Genomic DNA, 7497 nt, shown 5'->3' on the forward strand with positions numbered 1-7497 from the left:
AAGTGCGGCCCTGCATGACGCCTCACTAGCATTATCATCACTCTAAACCTTATGGCTTGGAGACTGCTTATCTGAATATGTAATACTTGATCTGAGGTTTACTAATTGGTCAGAGTATAGTTTCCCTTTAACTGGCTTTAGGAAGGTTGTAAGTCAATGGTATTGTAGTATCAACAGGTTTCTGGAAGAATGAAAACACATTTTTTATCTTTTTAATACATGTGATGTGCCTTTTATACACCATTCAGGCCTACCATGCCATGGAACATTAAAATTATCAAGAACTCATTTTTCTAACCCATTGGTCGCAGTATTAAATAAATATTTGTGCAGTAAGATGGCTGGTTTACATGTCTGGCACAGTGCCATCAGCATCTATGACCGACTCTGCCTTTGCAGCAAATCATGCCATCCGCTGCTAATGGGTTAATATCAATAAAATTACCTTCATATCTTTAATATGTTAACATATTAATGACATCAGTTAAATTCTAGAAAAGGGAAAAATATAGAGAGAAGCATAAATACACCCCATACTCATTTCCTCATTAATTCCATATCAATCATCATGATGATAATCATATTCATGATTATGATTATATTACACTGATAACATTGATGTTTATTCAAACACTAAAGATAGAGATACTTTGATGCTTGTGATATAGATACAAGTGTCTTCATTAATGATATACATACTTAGCTATAGGTACAAAATTATATTCTCCCATCCAATACACATTCATAGTTGTCTTTCATGAGTAAAAATTACTTTAATTTTCTTCACCAACAAAAACATTGCTGATTTAAAACAGCAAAAATTGTACAAGCACATTAAAAAAAATGGATGAATCAATTACTGAAAGATCACATAAAACAAAAAAGAACCCACAAACTTTGGCAAAAAATAAATATCAATATCAATAGCCATTACATCTTATTTCAACATTTAATAAATCACCAATTACCCAGTCATTATACTAACTACCCAATCAATATGCTAAACTTTTGAATACCTCCACCGAGATGGGACACATCCTAAAATGATCGGCCTAGGCTGGGCATCTTAAGATGTGTTTTTTTATCATTTTCTAAACTTATGGTATGAAATATGGGTCTAAATATGATGTGTTTGCAAAGTTAAACTAATTAGCATTTGGTATAACATGTCATTATAACTTGAGAGATAAATAGCACATCATTTCAACAAAGGGAAAAATGCACTACGAAAGTGACCCATCCTCATGAAAACTGCTGTCAGATATCAATACCCATATTAACCCACAAATTACAAATATTGAATACTAAGCAAATTCTAGTCTTACTACTTACCACCAATATACTTTAACCTTATCTATTCTTGCATGTGATCCATATATTCTTGCGCCATTTTGAAGTTTCTCAAAATAAACGATGACTTTAATAGATGGAAATGTTGGTTATTGTGGTCACACTTATTTTTCATTTCGATATCTGAAATTTCTTGATATATAATATATTTTTATTCTCATAACACCTACATACCTCGTACTTCTTTTACACATTCTGAATTGAATTGAATTTCACATAAATAAATAAATAAATAAACAAAAATGTGTCACAAGTTTGCACTGCGAGCTGGATCGTTAAGTTTAACTGTCGCATAATCTTATGATTTTAAGTTAAATAAGTAATGAATACGATACGATATATGAATTATTAGTTAACTATCCAAATATTCCAGTGGAATTTCATTAATCTTTTATGAGAAACTGTGATAATGTCAAGTAAAATCTCGACTGACTTTTTACATTTCTCCTTCTGAATGACTTCATTATTGCAAAAAAATAAGGATATATTTCCTACTGTGTAAACCTTAGCATATCACACACTAGGCCCAAAACGCATTTCAAAAAATAAAAAACATAAATAAATAAAACAACAAAACAAATAAATGAAAGTAAACACCAACAGTAAACCCCAATCCACAGAAACCAGTGACGCAACCTCGCCCTCTAACACATAACCTCTCCCTCCTATATACCCACCTCAAGCCTCAACCTCACACATCCTTTGTCCCTCGAACCCCCCAGCCCAGCACTGCCAGGCGAGGCGAGGCGAGGCGAGGGCGTGCGTCGAAGGCTTCTTCCGTGCCAGGCGAGGGAGGCGATGGGGGTGCCAACGCTACAGTCACAGGGCATTCCGTAAATAACGCAGGTGTGCCGCTCTCACATGTGTTCTTTCTTGCTTTATTTGTTGCAGAGACAATACTACGTGTGGTGTCTCGTTTGTTCGCAGGGGGGAGGAGGGTCACACCAGGAACTATCTACTCTAATCCGAAAGCCACGTCTGATCGCGTTTTGACAAGTGTGCACGTAAGGGTTCCCCTACAACTTGGACGAAAAGTGAAAGTGGGCGTAATTGCTGCATCGCTGCATTCTATCTGCTATGAAGACACTCACTTGCCTCTCATTCTGTTTCTCCAGACGTTTCACAAGAATGGGTGGTCAGAGAAGAGAATATATCTCCTTTATAAGATCCCTTATCATGACGGCGTAATTCACACACACACACTTTCGTCCCGCACACTTGTTTCTCTTAGTCTCCCATCTCCGATTCTCTGGCACGTGGCTTTGTCTGGACTTTCATCATTTTTCCTCTCTTATTTCTCAATATAACTATCTAACGATTTTGAAATTGCAGCTCTTTTTGGTGGTGTTGTACTTCTTTTAATGTATGGCTATCCGGAATATTCATACCCTTGTGTTTAAATATAGGGATAAGAATAGCAAAGTTCAGACAATTTTGATTGAGAACAAATTTATGAATGATGGTTAGTTATTTACATTACGAGACTTGTAGCAATGGCAGGACTTCTTCTACATCAAATTGTTGTTATAGCTATCATCACTAACCACATATTCATATCACTAATATTGTTATTCCTCTAAATTATCATTATTATTACCATTATTATAATTATTATCATTGCTATCATTATCAGTTAGTGTCATTACTATTAGTAGTAGTAAGATTATTATCATCCTCATTATTAATATTGTTATTATTAAATGAAGAGAAGAAAAATGTGATAGGACACAAATGGAAATTCTATAATGGGCCTGAAAAGGTACATTTGCACTGAAGTCTATGCAGGAAATGTATGTATGTATGTATGTATATATATATATATATATATATATATATATATATATATATGTGTGTGTGTGTGTGTGTGTGTGTGTGTGTGTATTATATATCAAATATATAATATATATAATATATATATGTATATATATTATATATATATATGTATAATATATCTATAATATATATAATATAATATATATATATATATATATATATATAAATATATATATATATGTATATATTAGTCTAATAGAGACACACTATAAGTTACTGGTTATTTGTGCAATTATATCAAGTTCTCCAATGGACACAATAACAAACCAATACTGTATAGATTTACGCCTAAACAGCGGTTGATGTATGGTCAACAACCATTTTGATGTCGATCAAAATGGTTGAACCATTAGAGGGTATATTGAGGCTCGGTTAAAAGGCCCACAGCTGGTCCAGACCTGATGTTTACTGGGTCTCTTTTAGAGTACCTCATTGTATAATTAAATGCTGCAAGTTCCAACTTCCATCCTTAGATTTTTTAATTCTTTATTTTTGTACGCCTTTTACCATCGAACTACTATCAACTTCAGAGCTCTAACCAGTCATTTCTCTAAGGTGAAATGACTCCATAATTTCAGTCGTTTCTTTCACTACTATGTGGTAGTGCAATTCACTTCCTTGCAACGTCCTCGATATAGATGCAATAAGGCGTCCGCCTTGGTCAAGGACGGCAGAATTAGTCACATTAAGACTGATTCACATTATACCAGCACGTAAACGGAAAGTGACCTGCACGTTACCTCCGTAATGGGCATGTGAATTCATGGTATCCGTCCGGTCTCCTGCAGTACGGTGGCAGTACAGTCCAGCTGGCCGTGTTCCCAGAAGGATTTTGCTTACAGACATGTTTGGGAATTTTAGTGGTACAGACATGGCATTCCTTTTGGAAGATGAAGAGGAGTCTCACAGAATCAAAAGAAAGAAACAAAAGAGACTCTGGGTGCATAATTCTCTGAAAAAAAGGGAAAACAGAAAGACTACTTCACACTTAAAGGTTGTTTCACACTATACGTAACCTGTCCGACATGTAACGTACCGTACCATACCGACAAAATACGGTTGAATGATATACCCATCTTTGCTGTAGTGCCTTTAGGACATATCATAAAGGCACTCATGGTGGTGTACCAGAGTAATTAACTTTTCATCATCCATCTTGGTCGGAAGCAAGATGTCAACTGACTACTCAGCTGCTGGTCACGGTAAGTATCGGTGCCGTTCCCGTGTTCAACCATCCAACATGGACGACACGGAATAATGTTATCGCTGAAAAAGGTAACCGACAACTCTTGGTGCCGGTCGTGTTGATGAGCAATAGGTCCGGTGTAGCTTTGATGCAACAATGGATATATCATTTAATCACATTTTGTCGGTCCAGTACGGTACATTACTTGTTGGTCACGATACGTATAGTATGAATCAGCCTTTAAATGCGGTACACTCTACTTCAAAGGGCAAATTTTCATCTACCGTTTGTAGGGTGGCACCTTCCAACTCTCTCTTTTGATTAAAGGCATTCAGTACATTTTTTCCAATAGAAACTTATCTATCATCATCATTGGTTGAATCTTGTCAGTTAACCCATAATCCACTTGGCATAATAAGCAAACACCCCAATGGTCCTCTCTAAGGCTTACAAATGTCCAAAGACATTAATGGAATTCACAATCTCGACAGTGTCTGAATTATTAAGAGTCAGGTGCTTCTGATTGATGGTCTTAAGAGATTTCCTCACATTTTGATTGTGTCCCTCCTGTTATCCAAAGCTTGCTAGAAGGCGACTACCACATTTGTGGCTCCAAATGGAATCCCACAAAACTGGTATAAAGATCTACTGGCTTTACAGGCTGTATATTTCTTATTTGACTCCTTATTAACTGTTGGTGGTAGACACTTTTCAAGTTAAAAGTAGAGAACACACTATATTGGGCAAGCTCTTTCATCATTTCGTCAGTCCTTGGCAAGAGACGAGCACCTAAGTTCTGATTATCCTTGAATTGGCAGCGATTGATAGACAGCCCATCGACAGATTTGAAAAAAGGATGGATCATCCATTTTGCTGCTATCAGTGCAGAGTAATGATCAACGCCATTCACATTTGGTTTAAGCACATTTGGTTTACTCAGAAGTTGGGGTTGGAAATCCTGGTATTAAGTGAGAACATAGATCCTTCAGTATATCAGTTCATGTGGCAATTTATGAATAATTATTAGGATTAAGATTGAGGTCAACAACAACATATCTTCGGAAGCTAGTGTTTAAAGTCTTTCCGTCAAGTTTGTATTTATTGGAAGAGCGAACATAGGTATAGTTCTTGTACAACTTTCTCGCTAATGAAACTTTCAGTGCTGCAGGAATCCAAGAGAGCGCTTAACATTTTACCATTCACAGTTACAAGGGGGTACGCTTAAGCGGGCTGCCATGGAATGTCCTTTATTGGTACATATATTGTAAATTGTCTCGCGGGCTGGACGTTTATCCCACGAATGGTAAGAGAAAACGCACAAGAAATACTTTTCTTTTGTATTATAAGTGGCAGCCACTACTGTTTTTTTTTCCTGAGTAACTGAAAAATTATATGGCATCCTTACTGATGAATCCTCATATGCTTGCAGTGGTTGTGTGGTTCAGGGTTCATTGATGTAGCCGTAAGGTCCATCATTATTGCGTCGAGCTACATCTGATGCAGAACCTTGGTTGTAAGCAGTCTGTAAGTCCAGGGTCTTGTGCTCCAAAAGACATTGGGACATTGCAGGTGATGCGATATCAACAATGAACAAATCACGCATTACCTCGTTCCCACATTGCTCCGCACTGTGATCTCTAAAATTATTTTCTCTTGACTTTTCCACCTCCCTTAAGAAGTCATCTATCGTTTCTCCTGTTTTCTGTCTCCTGGTGGCCAGTAATTGGCAAAAACATCATTGGGAGTTTTCTCATACTTACTGTCTTGCTTGGTAACAGTCGAGGCAAAATCTATACATCTTTCTATTATATAAAAAATAGAAGAGTTCACGTAGCCTGATAGTGCTCTGAACTTAATTGGTATTTTGACCCTTATTGTCGTCGATATAAGACGTCTTTTCCACAGGCATGGTGTAGTGCCGCGTTTTTTATGTATCAAAAAAATATTAGAGAGAGATATGAAACCACCCAAAGTGTGGGCGTTTATTATTTGGGTATTTCTAATCCGGATAACCTCTTTTAACATAAAAATAACTTGGTAACGTGACGTATTAAGGTTATCCGTTTACACCTGCAGTTTTAATTACTGCGAAGAGGAATTATAATAAAACTATGCTAATCATGCCTTATAATATACATTAAATCACATAATAACTCAAAACATACAAAAATAACTTCTTATACATATCTCTCATAGCAATTACTCTGACACTCTCTGAAGATTTTTGTCTTCATTCTTCTTTCTTCTTCGTTGAGAGTCGGTCGTGACGTGTTAGTCTTGAGCAGTCATGACCTGAGCATCCGGTCTGGAGTTCCGGCCTTAAACTCAGCCTTTGAACTCAGTCTTCAAACTCAGCCTTTGAACCCGCTCCTGAGAATTAACTTTACTTTAGGAACGTGTAACAGAGATTAATCAACAATCTCACTAACATCTGTGAGACATAACATCGAAAGTTTTCGTGAAATTTACCATAGTCACAGGTTCAAAAATTGATAATAATTTATCTCTTTATAAGATTTCAAAAGTTTTACATACCAAGTTAAATATAAATTTCAATGTTAATAGAAAACTAATAATTACTAATAATTACTACCAGCAACATTATAATACTGAATTTAAGTAATATCTTAACAATGTTTTATTACAATAGTTTATGGTTTCCCATTAATGGCATAACAGAAATGAGTGCACTTGCTTGTAGCGGGTTTAATTTGGTAAACGTGTCATGAGGTGACGTCACCCTCATGGCTATGAAAATGACGTTGAGGCGAGAAGCGAGGCACGTGACATCTGAGGCAAAATTTACGAGTATGAGCCTATTGATCATTTGATTTGTTCTTTATGACAAATATCATTATTATCTCTATATATTAATTGAATTATTAGCTCTGTTGAAATGCACTACTCTCACCTCGAAGGTAGGATAGCTTGAACCTCATGCTCGTGTTCCCCTCGGCTCGCCTAATGTCACCTCGCTCTGGGCGTAACCAGGTCTTTGTGCGGTCGCCCCTCACTTGACCTCCCTTTTTGTGACGCCATTCATGACACGTCACCATCTTTACACAGAATGTTGGTTTTATTCTCTATTTTTGCGGCGTTATTATTACCCTAAAATATCTTATCCAATA

The 7497-nt window shown here is 36.4% G+C and overlaps 1 protein-coding gene across 1 annotated transcript in view; it reads right to left on the reverse strand.

Annotated features, from left to right (window-relative positions):
• Positions 1-2387, reverse strand: part of LOC122242631 (glycosaminoglycan xylosylkinase) — a 24476-nt gene extending 22089 nt beyond the window's left edge. The window contains exon 1 of the mRNA XM_042999956.2: positions 2028-2387. The gene's annotated coding sequence lies outside the window, so the exon portion shown is untranslated. The remainder of the gene's footprint in view (positions 1-2027) is intronic.
• Between the last annotated feature and the right edge of the window lie 5110 nt (positions 2388-7497).

The sequence above is a fragment of the Penaeus japonicus genome, unplaced genomic scaffold (genome assembly GCF_977035675.1).
Source record: "Penaeus japonicus unplaced genomic scaffold, GWHDUDI00000001_assembly GWHDUDI00000004, whole genome shotgun sequence".
Lineage (NCBI taxonomy): Eukaryota > Metazoa > Arthropoda > Malacostraca > Decapoda > Penaeidae > Penaeus > Penaeus japonicus.